The sequence below is a fragment of the Manacus vitellinus genome, unplaced genomic scaffold (genome assembly GCF_001715985.3).
Source record: "Manacus vitellinus isolate BGI_N305 unplaced genomic scaffold, ASM171598v3 scaffold_5_pilon, whole genome shotgun sequence".
Lineage (NCBI taxonomy): Eukaryota > Metazoa > Chordata > Aves > Passeriformes > Pipridae > Manacus > Manacus vitellinus.
The window spans coordinates 32,864,934-32,882,997 of NW_021940682.1; the positions used below are offsets into that span (position 1 = coordinate 32,864,934).

The window sequence follows — 18,064 nt, forward strand, 5'->3', positions numbered from 1 at the left end:
GTTGAGAGCTATTCGCATCCAAAGGGTTGAGCAGTGCCATGGGTTCCTGTTAGTGCCCCCCGTGGGGCACCGGGAGCGCTGTTGCTCGTACTGCAGCCATTACAAGCCCGCAAAATATCCTGGTGTTACAGAGCCGGCAGCTTCTGTTCCAGGCCCCTTCATAGATGTGCACTGTCTCCCGTCATAGCTGAGCGCGGTCTCAAAAATGTCGGATGGATCCCAAAAGTGATGTGAAAAATCAGCCGTGGCTTGCAGAAAACAGCTTGGAAATGTGATGTGAGTGCTTTTAGAGCCCTCAGAAGCCAAAGGACACCTTTGGAGAGTGGGGCTTTTTTTGCGTACCCCGTTACTGTTCGTGCCAGTCTCATTACTTTTCTGGGCACAGCCCATGGTCTGTCTATGCATGGGTAGATGATATGGAGCAGTATTAGAACCGAGGAAATATTTCCACACATTACATCTTCCTTGAGGTTCGTGTTAATGTCCAAGAATTCTAATATCCTTAATCCTTCTCAGCTACGTGTGTATACAGCAAACCTACAGAAATGCCTTTTGATCTCGTGATTAAAAATAAAGACTTGAACTATAAAGAAAATATCTTCAAGAGTTTATTACATGTGGTTTGCAGGCAGCCTTGCAGAGCAGCTGATGTAAAACACACTTTACTCAATAGAGTGAAGTTGTGTATTGCCCCCATGGCCTGTGACCCAGCCACAGTGTACAAACAGCTGTCTTGGAAGGTACTCCTGCTGTTCATTGTCTGGCAGCTGGGTTGGAGAGAGAGCTTAATGTGTGCTGATCTCCTTCCCCAGAGTAGCTCAGTAGTAGGAAGAGGTGGGGCAGCATGGTGTTGGATTAGTGGCATTGCAGTGGGCGTGATGTAGGGATGGAACAAGGAAAATGGAAGTAGTCAGGAGCGGGATGGGTGTCCGGAGGAGAAAGAGGGGAACGTCAGTGTGGATGGAGGAACTGTAGTTAGGGGAAGAACTCAGAAGGAGAGCTGGCCCAATGATGACTGATTTTCAAGTAGGCCGTTCATTCCTTTGATTTCAGAATACTGAATTTAGAGGTTACCTTTAGAGAGAGAAATTCTTTACTTCATTTTGCTTGAATGCTTGCGTTGGATACTTAAGGAAGCCAACTGGAACAATACAAATGGAGATAGACTCAATCTTGACTTGGTTATGACGGCTGAAAATGGTTTATGATGTTTGAATTGCAGTGATATTTTACACACACAGGAAAATTGCATAGCTCCTCTTTGAAGTACTTAGGCATAAAAAATTGAAGTACAAATGTTTGACATTTGGCACATTGATTCATATTTTACCATGGGAAGGTTAGCACTATTCTAAATCATTTTAGTGACTGTGACTTTTGAGCATCTTACAGTTCCCAGGAACAATTTGTTTCTGGGATGTCAGTGTCCCGCAGTTCTCACATACTGTGGGAAAAGACTGTTCTAACCCAGTCTTTATTTATATTCATGACTTTGGTACTAAGTGGGGATCAGGTCGTTATGGGGTGGTGAAACATCATCTGTTCCAAAAACATTCTTCCCACGTGGTTACCATGATGCATTGTACTGGAGAAGCATGTTAAGACCAACTAGACAAAAGAAATCCTCTATGCTAGGTAAGGTTGTTAAATTGATTCCTGTTGTGGAGTAAAGCATTGCCAGTGGTCCCTGTGAACTGCTGTTGGGATTTACTTTTCAAATCCTTACAGTTTTCAATTAGACACTAAACCAGGCTTATTTCCTACTTTGGGAATCCTACATACATCTACTTTTAAGAAGAGAGTGTGTGAGAAGAAAAAAAAACAGAACAATTCTGCTCCAGTCTGCTAGACAACCTTGAACACTTTTAAAATTTTTTTTAAAATCATTTAACATCATCCTTCCCATGCTAGTTTCTGTACCTGCAGCTTACCTGCCACTGCTTAAATCCAATTTCCCATTACTGCCAGAAACACTGGCCATCATGAAAGAAGTCAAAGTATTTTTTTGTTCAAGTACATTTATTACAATTGGGATTCAGCTATAGTAGATACAATGTTCCAGAGGAGACTAACACAGAGAGAGACTAATTGAGTTGAGATTTTTTTCCAGCTGATAGCAAACAACTTCACAGATGGAGTGGTATTCCTGATCTGTTCCCTGTAGACAGGCATATTAGATGGTCTTTATTCACTCACAAAGATATCTGAAAGCTTAATTAAATGCTGGAACTTGAAAGGATTTATCTTGTTTTACACTTGCAAATATATTCCCCACATGCTGAAGGAGAGAGAAGAGCAGAGTTAGTTTGGAGATGCATTCACAGCTCTAGAATTTGAACCCTCCTCATTTTGCAGTTTCAGTTCACACAGGAGCTGTGAGCCTGCTGATGGACAGAGGATATCGGGAATGTGCTGCATCTTTATCTGTCAGTGTAGAAAGAGCTATACCACACAGCTTTACTCAGCTTAAAGGTAATCCTTTCAGATGACAAGTTAAAAGCTGGTTATCATTTTTTACAGAGCTGGTTTTGGGGAAATAAAAGGAAAATTTCTGCTCTAAGTCAAAAGCTGCTCACTGCTGCAAGCAGATATTTGAGCCGGAGAACTTACAGTTGTGGTTTATCACTTAGATATGTGACTGACTTTGAACATCTGAACCCTGACTTTTCACAAAGATGCCTATAAAGAAAGCCTTTACAAATTTATTGACTGATCATATTAACAAACCAGAGATGGTTTCAAAGAAGTAATCTAGACTGAAATATGAAAGGAAAAGGAGTGGTTTGGCAATCTTCAGTTTAAAGCAAACAAATTGAAAAAGTAGCATGACCTACACTGCCACAGTCACATGGGTAAATGTGTGTTTCAAGGTATTAAGGTTATTATTGTCTTGCATTGTTATAAATTGTTATGTTCCAAGACATGAAGATGAGTTAGCTGTGGAATTTAAAACTTAGCTTTGGAATTTAACCATAATAATACTCTGCTAAGGGTGGGTCTTTTTTCCCCCCTTCTTTTTGTTTTACTTATTTTTCAAGTTACATGGCAGTCCATAGCAAATTATAGCAATGTCAAAGGGCACATTTAGAACTAAATAAATCGTCAGCTGCCTTTCAACCTCATAAACCAAAGTTTTAGTTAAGTTTTTTTTCTCTTCCTAAAGCTGAAAACTTGCTCATATCCAAGTTAAGTAAGAATCTCAAAGCATCTTTCCAAAAGCAGTGGGTGCTACTATGCTGATTCTCACTTAAGATTGTTTCATTTCTGTACAACAGAAGATACTGTTGATCTCATTTAGCAGATATTTCTACACACTTACCAAAGAGAATAAATAATAGCTACAGCCGTGAACTGCCTTCCTAACCGAGACAATCCATTTCTGTAAAGCAAAGCAAACCGAAACAAAGTGTTTGAGTATCTGATTCCTCAGCTTTAAAAAGAGAAAGATAGGAAAACAGTGCTGAAAAGAATATATTCATCTGGTTAAGTAATGGACTGAAGCAACTGTCACGTAAGCTCAGATTGTCTCTCTAAAAGAACAGAGCTCCACTAGCACCCTCATCATAAGATTAGGTTTCAGGGAACATAATATCTTAAAGGAAAAAAATGTAACAGGCTTTTAATTAAAAGGATAAAAAAGAATCAAAAAACCTTTCCCACAATAATGCTAAAAGAAATTTCCCTTCTGATTACTAAAGACTGCACAGATTTTTGGAGGATCTCTGCTCAATTTCAGATGTATACCACAACCATACAAAAGTAAAAAAGAAAATTAATCTTTCAATTTAAATCTGATTTGAAATATGAGCCAGAAATTTAGACTGAAAGATTTTTATCATTGTATTATTCTCATGCCAAATGAACTCAGTTTACAGAACAAAAGATTTGTTTCTTCCTTGATATCTCTCCTAAAAATCAGTCCAAGTTGTTTTTCCTTGACCATTTGCATTTCCATTCCTTATCACAACTCTAGGTTTACAATTCCTTCAGAGCCCTTTATGTTTCCCTTTATGTCAGCATACCTTTATATCTTCATATAATGATCTCAGGAATGCTTGTACTCAAGACACTTCTCTTCAGTAAACTTAAAAGCACTTGTTTAATTGGAACTTATGTTACTGAACAATATTCTTTGTGTCTCGGAAGTTGTAAAAATACAAATTAAGTGTTTGCCCTATTGAGGCTTATTAGAACAAGAGGTAGCTGTGTTATGAATTTTGTTTATTCTGGATCCCACATTTCAGAAAAGCCTTGACCATACTGATAATTTAGAAATTTCAACATTAGTACATTGGCTAATTACAAGTCAATGTTTGTTAAAGTGGACATAAGAGCTAATCTGTTTCATTTCCTGACATAACAACACTGCTGCTGTTCTCTCTATTCTTGCTTAAGAGTGCTTCACTTCAGGCCAACAGAATGTGCTATCTCCCACATTTGTCGGACTCTCAGTAACAGCAAAGTTGAAAAAATAAAAGTACAATTATTGTGCCATGAATCAAGGTGAATAGAGAGGGCTAAAGCTAAATTGAAATTAATGAATTGATGGAATGGAGTGTAACCTTGCAGAGTCTGATTTCTCGGGGCAAAACTGACTCATCCACAGGATTGTCCAAGGTAAAGTGACTCAGTGATTCTCCTCTTGGAGCAGATGATGCCTGTTGCCATCCCACCATCACTTGAACAACAAACATAGCCCACTGCCTGTCAAGATGTGTCTCTGCTGGCTGCCACAAACTGACTCATGTTTTGATCTTTTCTGTGCTCTCTGAATGTTCTACCAAAGGGCTTTATTAGTCTTTAACTCACATGTTGGAGCTGAATGGCTCTTAATATATAAGGTATTCTTTTCTTTTTACCTGACATGTAATACCTGTGGTGTTCAGGTCCTCCTGAGCAGGAACACACACTGGCTGGTCTTTTATTAGAAACTCTTGTAGGACTGAGAAGTTCTAGGTTTGATCAGCTCAAAAGTTCTTTGATTTTTTTTTTTTAGTGAACTGAAGTATATTTAACACATAGTAAGTGTTATGCACAAAATCTTATTAGTGGAGTACTAAATTCAAGTACTGATTAGAACCTGTCTGTGTAGTTTCTTCTGGTTACTTGTTTTTGCAAAGAGAACGAGGGTAACAGTAGCAGGCAGGGGAACAGACTAGAAAGCTGTGGTAAAATTGCTTTCACTGTTTGCACTGACAGAACTGCCACTTCCTTCAAAATCTTTGAGTGCTTTGAATCAAAGCCTTTAAAAGGTCAGAATTAAAGATCCAACCCCCAGAACTTATGAATCTGCTAATACATGAGAAAGCTCCATACCTCCTTGTCCTCATTAGAGGTTTATCCAAATTTAGCTAACTCATGGCTCATTTGTGCCATGACCATTTCCACTTTTCCTTGGAGTCAAGGCTGCTGAAGCAGCTGCAGTCTCCGGGATATTTCCATTTTCTGGCCGTCCTGCACGCAGGTGGTGGTATTGAAGAAGGGCTTACCAACAACTGGTCTCCAGCTCAGCACTGAACATCTTCATGGATGTCAACAGCCATTTGAACAGAAACACCAATTAATTTATATTGCAAAAATTCCCACCATTACCAATTGAATCCTTGGGCTTAGAGTCTTTCGACATGATTTTGCTCTTTGATATTAATTGTTAACCACATGTTTATGTGCTAAAATTAGTTAACACAGTGTCATAAGTGTGAGAGTTGTTTCAATGCATATATTATTAGGCTATTCATATTTTTCTAGGATTGGTAGCCATGTATTATAATACCAAGGTATAGTCTAAGTTTAGAAGATATATATGACAGCATATGTTTGAACATGTCAGAGCCACCATTAGAATTTTTAAACCCTCTGGGTTTGTAAAATTTCTCTTCTCTTCATAACGAATACGTATTAATTTGAGTAGGACTGCTAAGTATCGGTGTCTTAATTGTCAATGTGTGTATCTGAGTGGCAAACACAAAACAAAGTATTAAAAGAAGTGAGAGTATCAGCCAAGAATCTCACGCATCTCATGTGCATTATTCAAGCAGGAGGAGGCTCTTGAAAGAAAACATCTGCAATTAGCTATAATACTTTTGAAATCATTACATACCAGGAAGAAAAGCGTATATCAAAACCAATATGTTTAAATTTCAAAATAATCTTAAGAAATGCCTCCTGTTGTTCTGTTATCTCTCGGGGGGTTAATGACGCCAGTAGCTCTCGCTGAGAGATCTGGTATTTTTTAATAACTTCTATCACGAAAGTCACCCACATGCCACAGTCTGATGAAGAGGAATGTCATTTCCAAAACAAAAATAGTTCTCCAAAACTTCTAAGTCTTTTCATTTATTGGAAATTGAGACATATTACTTATGTTAGAAATATCTCCTGCCTGTCACAGTCAAGGTGACATATATGATTTTTAATGTTTTTACCACTTTTGTGGTACTGCCATGTCATGGATTGAGGTGGCCAAGGTCAACCCATAACACAGTCTAAGAATGTAATTTTATCTCTGTGTTCAGCTATAATGGTACTAGATCTGGGCTTTGTTCTGTTATCATCTTGTAGAGGCCAAAATTAGTAATTTTTCTAAGATTTTTGCATTACCAGCCAGTGATTCAGAGAGACTGGAACAAATATATTGTAGAAGCAATGTCATTTGGAAGTAAGAGATACAGAGAGACAATTGTCTGCTCACATATTGCAAGATAAAGATGATTTTGTCTCTCAATGATTTGTAAGAATGTCCTTGAAGTTAATTCATACACGTTTCTGGAGACAGTGCTTTCCCTAACAATAGAAATAAATAAACTTGTTTCTTTGTTTTCTTGTACCTGATGTCATCATTTACACCACTACTCAGTGTTAAAAAGCTGCTCTGATGGCGTTTTGCAGTCACTTTGTCCTGCTGTGAATAGTGGCACTCCTGCGGCTGTGATGGGCATGGATGGAAAGAAGGTGCCGTTTTTCAGCCCTATCCTCCACTGCGAAGTCATCAAAGTGTGCTGCCCAGAGAGCAGCACACTGTGAGAGCAGGATCTGGTGTCTCTCTACTCTTTCTCAAAATCTGTGCTGCCAAGGATCAGAGAGCCAGATGGAGAAGCACCTACTGTAGTCTGCCAGTCTTGTGTGTGGCCAAGTTTTTACTTTTGAAATACAGGATGTTATCCCTTCCACGTTTGCCATTGTGAATAAACCACAGAAGCTCATTGCTCTCAGGTCCTTGTGGGTTGCTTTCATTCGTTGCTCTCTAGTCCACTGTGCTTTTCTATGTGGTATTAGCAGGGTCGTTCTAGGAACCCATCAAAGGCTGAGAACAGCATCCGCAGCTGAAAGAGAACTTTCATTACTTCTCAGCAGTGTATAGTCTCAGGCATCTAGCTCAGAAACTGTGATACCATCCTGAAGGAATAGTTTGTACATGCTTCAAGGTCAGCTTGGAAATATAGCTATTTTATTGCAATGGAAATATCCCATTTTAGTCAATCTTCAGGAGCAAGACATTACTAGAATACTTACAAGAGTAATTTTTTTCTGTTTAGAACTTTTTGTCTACAAACTGATGCAAAGGGTTTTTGTTTTCAAGAAGCCAAGTCCAAAATAATATTTCCTTTAGGTGACTCATCCGGTGGTGCAATAGTGCCCCTGCAGGCCGGTCAGAAGTTGGCAGTGGTCCATAGTATTTCAGACTTCAGTGACTTGTGGAACATGTTTGGGTTTTGTGAGCCATCTTGGTTGATTCAAGGCTGGCTTAAATACAATAAAGTGCTTCAGAGGTCAGGAAAAAAATTTCATTTTTTGTTTTCCTTAAAGAGTGCCCAGTTTCTCAAAGTTCTTAGCTCAAGTTAGCATTTTACGACAGGAATGCCATTTTCAGCATCAAGCAGGATAAACCCCTGACACATTTGCAAAACCAAGCAAAGTCTGGGATGGTGAATACATTTTCAGAACTGTGGGAACTAATCAAAGGCAGTATTAAATCCATTTGATTCTCTTAGGAACCACTTGGATGTCCAGATAGATAATTCAGAACAAATGTGTTCCTTTGAGTGCTTAGAAACAACTGGAATGAAAATCCATTCTCACATCAGTTGCTAAACAGTGACCAAAGGAGCAAATATTATGCTGAACCATGTTCCAATCTGGTGCAAGGGATAGAAATATATCTATCTATATACATATTTCAAGAAAAAGTACTGGGTCATGTATGATCCACTGTTGGATGGCAGAAGGAAAAAGAGCTCCAAGTCACAATCATCCCAACATTTCCCACCAAGTAAAACATCTGTAAAATTGCCCTGTTTGAGGCTTCTCCCTTGAGGTAACTTTTGCACCTGCAGCTCAAAGATTAAATTGTATCTGTTGAAAAGAAATGGCCATTTGGGTCACATATGTTATCAAATGACATTTTTTATTTATTTGTGCAGCTAGAGCTACTGAAATAGGAATTGTTTCTCTTCATTTTGAGCTTTTCTGTGGATCTTTGTCATAAAGTATTTTTTTTGAGACAGTGAAAACACTGAGGCTTGAAGTTATATAGCAGGAAAAAAAAGGAAGAAGAGGGCATAATGTTTTCCTGAATTTCTCTGTGATAATATATCTGTATTATTAATACTTCAGTAGCATAAATAATTCTATATTCACCTAGTACCACTTAGGTACCCCAAAAAATTATAGATTTTCATTGTTAAATACTTTACTCTTTCACTGTCATGTCTGGTAGGTACTTTACTCTCTGCTATCCTCACACCTTTGAATGATGTTGTTGAAGTAATCTTTGTGTCAAGCACCAATTCCCACCCTTCCTGATGTGTGCAGAATATGGTATAAGAGCAATAAGAAAGTAAGAACAGTCTACTTCTGAAAAAGTCTACTTCTGAAAAATAAGTTTTATATATGGAGGTGCTCCCAACATGTGTCTTTTAGAATATTTGCAGAAAGCTTATATTAATTATATTCATGTAAAATAATATTCTTCTAAAAGAGTTATTTGATGACAACTATAATTCTTTAGCTTTGTACAGGTCTTATTCTAGACTAATTTCTTTAAGGACACAAGCTCAGTAACAATCAACATTAGTGAACTAGTTATCTACATTCACCTTTTTTTAATATGAAAAAGCTGACTGATCAGAGTCCTTGACAAAAAAGGCAAAGGAGTAATGGCTGAAAATACACCACTGCTTTTAAAAAACTGATATGGACTGCTCAGTCCCTCTGTGTTGCCTCCTTAGTGCTACTTTCTCTTTTGACAAGATTTATATGCCATGGTTGGTGGCATATAGTGTCAAGTAAACCCCAGATTTTCATCTTTTTCCCCAACAGGGATTAAAATTTCTATGTAAACAGAATCAGATGATGATCCAAAATGGAACCTAGTAATTCAGTTTTATATGTTGTTAGACCTGTAATCTTGGTATAAATTCATAGTTACTTCCAACTGAAACTCACCAAACTTGCTATCTATCTCATGCATATTTATTTTGCTTACCAACAGTTCTCATAAAAAACTAATGCAAAAGGTTCAAAATGTATTTACCATAATTCATATGACTCATCTTAAGAGCCATCATCATTTATGCTCAATATAAGTGACTAAAGAACAAGACCATACTTCTAGGAATGGGAACAAAACAGGACTTCAGTGAAAAAATATTGTCTGGCTGGGTTATCAAATGGTATAAGACTTTCCAGGGTATTTCCAGTGATTAGGGAATGCAAATGGAGTGCAAAAGAAATTAATGTTGTCCTAAGTGCTGAATGATATCATGAACTGATGAAGCAATCAGCCCTTTTTGTTCCAAAGACTCATTTTACAGTAGAGGGAGAAAAATGTAACAATCACAACCTGTAATGTGATGATGGCAGATGCAGTGAGAGTGATATTCCATTAAAGTTAATATTTCATTTTTCACTAAAGATCAACAAGTTCAACAATAGCTGAAGTCAGATTTTTATCTGTTTCAGCTGTCATTACTTTTTCATTACTTGCCATCAATGAATATTTTTAAGCGGCAGATCCAGTCTTTAGCATAGCTGTGCTCAACTGATACACCAAAACACACTTAAAAAGGAAACACTGGGAAATGATTTAATAAACAGTTATTTAAACATGAGGAAGAATTAAAGGAAATAATAAACCCAGTGTGCACTGAATTGCAAATAGGAAATAGTTTCTTTTTGCTCATAGGGCTACATAAAGCCCCAAAGCAATGGACGTGCTTCATGTCCAATCGATGCTGACAGAATTAAGGTTCCTGATATTTAAGAATGAGTCACATTGTGTGGCTGTTGTGGTAGATTTTCTCTTGGCCATAAAAAAATCTTGTGATTCCAATAATAAAAACAATTCCACTCAAATGCTGCAGCTTAGTTCTTATCCCTTCAAACCAAACCCAAGGAGCTGATGGCACAGAAGATACGAGAATTATATATCACATCAGTGCAGAATGATCTAATTTGCTCTGATGCAAAAGTCCTGAAGAAATATTGCTGCTAAGGCGATCCAATCAGGCAGGGTTTCCTCTTTTCCTGTTCTAGTTTAGAAAGCAAAAAAATTATCTGAAAACTGAAGCTATGCCCTCCGGAGGGTTACCTTATCACAAAATCAGTCACACATGGAATGCAAAAATCTTTCAGAGAAAATAGACATCAAATCCAACCTGCTGGTGTTTTCTTCATTTTAGAGCTTCAGTAATGATATTCAGAGAAATTCATAATGAACCTGAAAAAAGAAAGAAGTCTGGTAGATTCACTTTTATTTCATACTTGAGTTATAACAACAGCTCCCAGACTGAGATCGTCCTCTCTAACAATAATAAGCAAACCTACGCCTAAAGAACTGTCAAAAAAATTTTGCTAACATAAATAGAGTGTACTGGAATGTCTTCAGAATTCATTTGGCCAAATGCAAAGGTACTGAAGTGTGATGTCTCTGCAACTAATAATACAACCAAGATGAAGATCTAGAAGGCTCAGTGTACTCACAATTGACCTCTTTTGTATCTAGAGTGGAAACTGAAATCCAAAGTAAGTGGAGACAACAGTGATGAAATTTTGTTACCACATCTATTCTCAGTGAATTGGTCACAGAGTTCCTGGTAAACATACAAAATGTCTCACCATAATTGTCACCCTCTTAATCCTCAAGGAAATATTATAGAGTGGAGCAGGCAGGAAGAACAAAATTCTCATTAGTTCTGTAGGTTGTTCCCCTTTTGGCAACAGATAACCAAAGCTTGTAACACTTCCCACCTACAGCTTTTAGTACCAGCCTTACACTTAGCCAAACTTGGTCAATTTTGTTTAAAAATTCTTCCTGAAAGGCATTTTCAGGTCTACATAGAACCACTAAGTGACATCTAGAAAAACAATCAACAGCAACAAGCAAGAAATCTTTTTTTTCCATTGAAGAAAATATATTTCAGATTTGCATTCTACTTATTCTCTCTCAGTAATAATTTATTCCTTAGTCTTGTGCAACGGGTCATTAACCTGCTTAACAACCCTAAATCTAGATGTTTTCCCTTTAGAGAAATGCAGTGAAATCTTTCTTCCATTTCATTTTCTTTGATAGTGTATATGAATGCGTGAACTGGGATTTTTCTTTCACAGTGGCAAACAGTAATTTAGCTATTAACTAAATGGAATCTAGATTTGTAACCCTCTGTCTGTGTACAGTCTTATTATCTGATCAGTCTGATTATACTCAGATCAATATTATCTAATGACTGTGACTACAGGTGGAATGCTTCAAGGATATTTCAACTTCCACTGCTGTTTGACAGTAGGCAGAAAGTATCAGTGCAAAGTTGTTTGGTCAACTTGATCTTTTTCTTCTAGTCAGAAACAAAAGGAAAATCCTTGAGAAGATAATTGAAATTTTTCATCCACATTTCCCATATTTTACCTGCACCACAGACCACATGGCTTTTTAAGACACAAATCATGTTAAAAAAGCAAAAGCTAGAGCTACTCCTGAAAGCCTATTGGCAACCTCCTGGGTTTCACCTCTCTCATTTGAATTGGTGCTTCATTAGAAGTTACTATTCTAAAGTTATGTTTAGATTTCCTATGTTTCCTTTGATGTGTTCAGTCTTGTTCTCACCCATATTGATGTTCTTTTCAAATTCATAACCTGGAGGCAAAGACCAAAACCTTCCTAGCTGTAGAAGCAAATGTATTACTTGTTTTGCTTGAAAGATTAAAAAATCCATCTCTCTGCCAGAGATGTTCACTAAGAAAGACAGCAGCCAATATGGTGTTCCAGGATTAATTAAAGAGTTTGTCTGCCAGACATTCTTTAAGTCTGCTATTTCTCATTTTATTTTTACTTTTTGGCATGTAATAGTATTTCCATACTTATTAAATCCTCACTGATAATTACATGCAAAAGAGCAATTAGCAGCAGAAAATTTAGTGGCAAAGAATTTATAATTCAAACTGTTTACCATTCAGAGATGACTGAAAGTGATGGCAACTGCATCAAATGAAACTTCATCAGTGATATTGTTCCAGTGGAGGTTCCACCTGGGTTGCTCTCTGTTTCTTCAGCCTGTCTTTGTATTAAAAATAAAATCATACCTGTAAGTAGACAGTTACCAAAATGTCATGCAGTACATCAGGTATTTCCTAAAATCAAAACCTAATTTCACTGCTCAGCGCTGTGTGTGTTTTGAGACCTGTCCATGTGCTGCCTCCTGTTTTGTTAGAAAGCAGCTCAAGTGTCGTGACTTAGCATAAATGATATTTCTTTGTTAAAGAAACCCTGGCTGAGTGACTGAGGCCTATGGAGTGTTTCTATGCTTGTTTTCTATACTCACTTTAATAGAAATTTTACTTTTCTGTCAGCAGGAATGTAGTTTCTGTGTTCCAAAAATAATACTACCATTTCAAGCACTGTCAGTAGTCCAGCAAATGCAGAACCCTTATCAATCAGTTCATATCTGAAAGAAGGAAAAGATTTGATGACTGATAAAAAGAGCTCATCCTGAATGAGATGTTGAGGGCAAGTATTTGAACACGTCTCTGATCACAAACTCAGCAGGAACCAGAATGTCTCAATTTTTGACAGCCCTTTGAGCTTGAAGTGTTCCAGTCCATTTATGTATGGGCAGGAATACACACAGGCATTACCAGTTTTATAAGAATAATTATCAACTTTCTTTACCTCTTCTGACAAGTCAGAGAAAAGATTTGAAAATAGGGCTGGAAAACAAAAAAAAGAAGGAGAATATCTCAAAAAGAGAAGGCAACCCTCCCCTCAGATTTCAAGTCTTGATTTCTTTCCAATATTTGGATACTTTAGTCTGTTGCTCTTTTTCCTGAAGTTACACTGCACTCCAGTTTAACCTGCAGTTATCCAAGATTGCTTCTCCTATATAAACCTTGCTATCAATTGTCACTTTTTGTGGTCAGCCATCCCACTAAAAACTGCATAGAAAACTCAGTACCTTTATGCTTAGTCATCTCAAAGGAAATCAGTACCAGTTAATGTAGTAAAATTAGGAAAGAAAAAACTGAGTTAAAGACCTAAGTTCATAGATCCCTTTAAGATGGACAGGTAGCAGAGTATAATCATGAGAGTTTTAATGCCCTTGCTCCTCTAAAAAGCCACTATGGTGGGTTGACCCTGGCTGGATGCAGGTGCCCACCAAAGCCACTCTACCACTCCTCTCCTCAGCTGGGCAGGGGAGAGAAAATGTAGGGAAAGGCTGGTTGGTCAAGATAAGAACAGGGAGAGATCACTCACCCATTACCATTAATGGCAATACAGACTAAACTTTGGAGAAATCACCAATCAAATCCAAGTAGGATAATGAGAAACATAACCTAATCTTAAAACCCCTTCCCCCTGCTCCTCCCTTCTTCCCGGGCTCAACTTGACTCCCACATTTTCTACCTTCTCCCCCAAAGCGATGGGGAAAGGGGACTGTGATCAGTTTGTCACATGTCCTCATTTCTGCTCCTCCTTCCTCAAAAGGGGAAGGACTCCTCACATTCCTTCCCTTCTCCAGCACGGATCCCTCCCACGGGAGGCAGAACTCCATGAGCTTCTCCAACATGAGTACTTCCCATGGACTGCAGTTTTTCACAAACTGTTCCAGCATGGATCCCTAGCACAGAGTGCAGTCCTTCAAGAACAGAGTGCTCCAGCGTTGGTCCCCAACAGGGTCACAAGTCCTGACAGCAAACCAGCGTAGGCTCCTCTCTCCATGGGGCCACAGGCCCTGCTCCAGTGTAGGCTTCCCATGCGGGTCACAGCCTCCTTCAGGCATCCACCTGCTCTGTCATGGGGTCCTCCATGGGCTGCAAGTGGATCTCTGCTCTGCCGTGGACCTCTGGACCTCCATGGGCTGCAGGGGCACAGCCTGCCATGGCATGCAGACCTCACCGTGGGCTGCACCATGGGCTGCAGGAGAATCCCTGCTCTGATACCGGTAGCACCTTCTCCTCCTCCTTCTCCACTGACCTTGGTGTCTGTAGAGTTGTTGCTTTCACATGTTCTCACTCCTCACTTCCAGCTGCAGTTGTGAAGGTTTTTCTCCCCCTTCTTAAATATATTATCCCAGAGGTATTTACCACCATCGCTGATGGACTCAGCCTTGGCCTGCAGTGGATCAGTCTTGGAGTCAGCTGGCATTGGCTCTTTTAGATATGGGGGAAGCTTCTGGCAGCTTCTCATGGAAGTCACCTCTGTAGTCCCCAATACAGCCACGAAGATCTTAGCTGTCTGTGTCAACCTGGAGACTTGCAGTGGCATAGTGCCCTTTCAAATACTAGTCTAACACAAAATGAAGTCTACTATCTACTGATGAATGTTTACTTTCTGATTCACCTGCTATGTCTTTCTAACCAAGTATTGACCTAATCAGAACTCATTTAGCTTATGAAATCTGATGTGACTGCAGCCTGGCAGGTATGACTTGGAATATTTCAGAACTTGGCAGAAGAAAACATGTCCACTTTTCTTTTAGACATCCAACCCTGAACATGCATTTTGATTCATTATGAAGAAGCAAAATGATGTGTTTAATAGGAAAGCAGGGAGGATCAGTTTTGAGGCTGTTATTTTGTAGATTTATTTGCATGTGTAAGTACTTCTTCGATCTAACTGACATAACAGGAAACTCTTGTTTGCTTTAAAGTTTAAGTGTAAATGTAATGAAAAGCATCCTTCAGCATCTGTCATGAATATACACAACTGTGGCTCCATGATGGTCTTTCAAGCCAAAATCAGGGAGCCTGGGAAAGCTTTTATATGGATTTACTCATTGCATCAAAGTCCTTGAGATCATTGCCTACATTGTTCTTACCAGCAGTTTTACACCAGAAGAGGTTATAGCCTCCACACCTGTGATCAATTGCAGAATGATAACTGCAGACACTTGTTTTAATTCCTCTGAAATCAATATTCACTTTTAATTTGTTAACCTTAAGTCAAAACAGAGAAATACAGCAAACTATTAAGATGATATTGTTTTAAAGAGAAAGGGTGTGTTTCTTTAATAAAATAGTGACAACTATGCAATAAAACATGCAGTAAAACATTTACACCTACACATAGGCTAGATAGTTAGTCAGGCAATATTATTTAATTACTAATTATTAATTACTTAAGCCTCCTTCTCTACTGGATGAAGGCTCCTTTCTGGAGGAGATTCTTACCCCTAAAAACCAATTTAATCTGCATATACAAAAAACGCACAAAACTTTTCAAAATAACAGAAGATCATTCAGGCATTGAGTTGTTATAACTTCTCTGTCCTCGTCTGGGAAAAAAATTAGTCTTTATGGTAGATTGCAAGAGTCCATCTGGTCAGGGGGTGGGGGCTGTACCAATCCTTTCCCCCTTTAGTGGGGAGATGTCTGTCTTTCCACAGAGCCCATTCTTCCCTGCCTGGCTGCCTGCGCATTAATAACAAGGAACAGAAACCATTCAGTGATTGATACCAGCTTATGCTAAACAATTTCCCCTCCTGTTTCCAATAAACATGGCTGTTCAAATAGATTATAGTGTCTCAGACCGTTCACATCCCCTCCACACACCACCCCCACCCCACCCCCCCCCCGCCTTTAGATGTCCTTACTGTTCCTTTGTGATGGTAATGAAACTAAATAGCATTTCAAAGCGGGCTTTGATTAGCATGATAACCATGTAGTGGCTTGATGGCCAGCATGGAATGGTTGTCTAGCCTTCCAGCACCAATAGTTCGGAAGAAAAGTTGTACAACTTGTTAAAATGAATGGATGGATGTAGATATGTATGTATGTGTGTTTGCATTCACATAGTAGATACAGGTATAAGTGAGGTACCAATAAAACCTGGCGAGGTCCATTCATTTATATTCCCCGTTGGAACAGCGTTTTCTTGATGCACGAGCTAATTGCACCAATTTGCCACAATTTGTCTGAGTAGTGTGTACGCATTTAAATAGGGGACAGGAGGTGGGACTGCAGCAGAGCTCAATAATTACTCATCATGTAGAGCATCACCACATTGGTGCTAGTTAAGCCACTGGGCATCGCTGGAAATGGGACATCTGGAAGTGGCACGCAGCAGAAAGACTGCAGAAAACTCAGTGTCTCAAGGCTTGTGTAACAGTGTCAACATGTACACCAAGGGCTGAAACCAAAATGACATCGCACCGCTCATACAGTCTTCCAAGTCAGATCATTTAGGGCAAGAGTTTATGAGAACATACTCCTTCTCCCTTGTAATAGTTATTCATTTTTTTTCTGAAAAGTAAATGCAAGACAAAAGTTTATTTCTGGACTACTTTTAGCGGACATGGCTCATGGTTTTAAAGGTTTATAGCCACACAATGTGATGGGATGAGCAGTAGCCCATTGGCTGTTTCACAAGTAGTTAGACTTTATGGGACATGACTGACTCCTTTAGTTTCGTTTCTTTTTTAGTTTCAGTTGTCAGTTTCCCCTTTGTAATTATTTGGAGCACAAACACGAAAAACTGCCTTAATTGAAATAATGTTTTGTCTGGATTTCCTTTTTTACAATATTTGTAAATATTTTGGCAGCCTTTAGGATGCTGTATGTTAAGCAAATATATGACAAGTGACATCTTGCTAGACTGCAAATACTTAAATGCCAGAACATGGAGGAGCTTCATGTTGTCTATATTAGAAATATATGTATCTGCAATCCAAACAGAAAGTAAAGAGTAGGTACATTGCAGAGGCAACACCGAATAAATTCAGCAGCATCATGAAGCTGATCACTGTGATAAAAAGCAGTGTGCCATCTCTGTAAATGTACTCAGAACTGGCAGCTATGGTTACTACCAAATGCCTTAAAAAGGCATTTATCTGCTTTCACTCTAGAAATATAAGCAGCATGAATCCAATAAACACTTTGCTATAATATATGTGATTTTAGGCAACTATTAACTAAAATACTCAAAACAAGCCAACAAAATACAGGGAGTTATTTAAAACAGAGAATGAAACAGTGAGTAGCCTGATGCTGCTGTGTAAATTGTGGATCTGGGAGGGCCCTGGGTTAACAGCTGGATGGGCCTGGGGGGACTGAGTGCCTGGGGAACAGATCTGTGGGAAAGGGCTGGGACTCCTGGCTGACAACAGGCTTAAAGGAGTCAACTTCATGCCATATGTAATGGGGACAGCTGAAAGCAAGCCCAGCCGTGTCTGGGAGCACAACTGGCCAAGAGATTATTGCCCTTCACTCAGCATTCACTGGAGCACAGCTGGAATGCCGCATCCAGTTTTGGGCCCTACAGTACAAGAAAGACATCAATAAACTGGAGTGAGTTTGGTGAAGGCCCACCATGATGGTCAAATCTGGGGCATTTGCACTTAAAGGAGATACTGAGGCACCAGGGCATCTTCAGCCTGGGAAAGAGATGGCTCTGGGAGAACCTGACTGCAGTACCTACTAAGTAGTACTAAATAGCACCTACCAAACAGTACTTGTGCCTTACTGAGGAGCTGGAGCCAGGCCCTTCCTGGCAGTGCACGTCAGGAAAACAAAGGACAATGGCCATGAAGTGATACAGAGCTGAATGGCAGATCTGACTGGGTGTAAAGGAAAATAT

At 39.0% G+C, this 18,064-nt stretch overlaps 1 long non-coding RNA gene across 2 annotated transcripts in view; it reads left to right on the forward strand.

The window, feature by feature from the left end:
- The first annotated feature begins 30 nt into the window (after positions 1–30).
- The window catches only part of LOC108641055, a 31,981-nt gene continuing 13,947 nt past the window's right edge, over positions 31–18,064 (forward strand). The window contains exons 1-3 of one of the 2 annotated variants that reach the window (XR_001921717.1): positions 31–276; positions 2,356–2,472; positions 6,889–7,188. This is a non-coding gene — a long non-coding RNA (uncharacterized LOC108641055). Of the gene's footprint in view, positions 277–2,355; positions 2,473–6,888; positions 7,189–18,064 lie in introns of those variants that run through there. The other variant, XR_001921718.2, reaches the window with a different exon arrangement.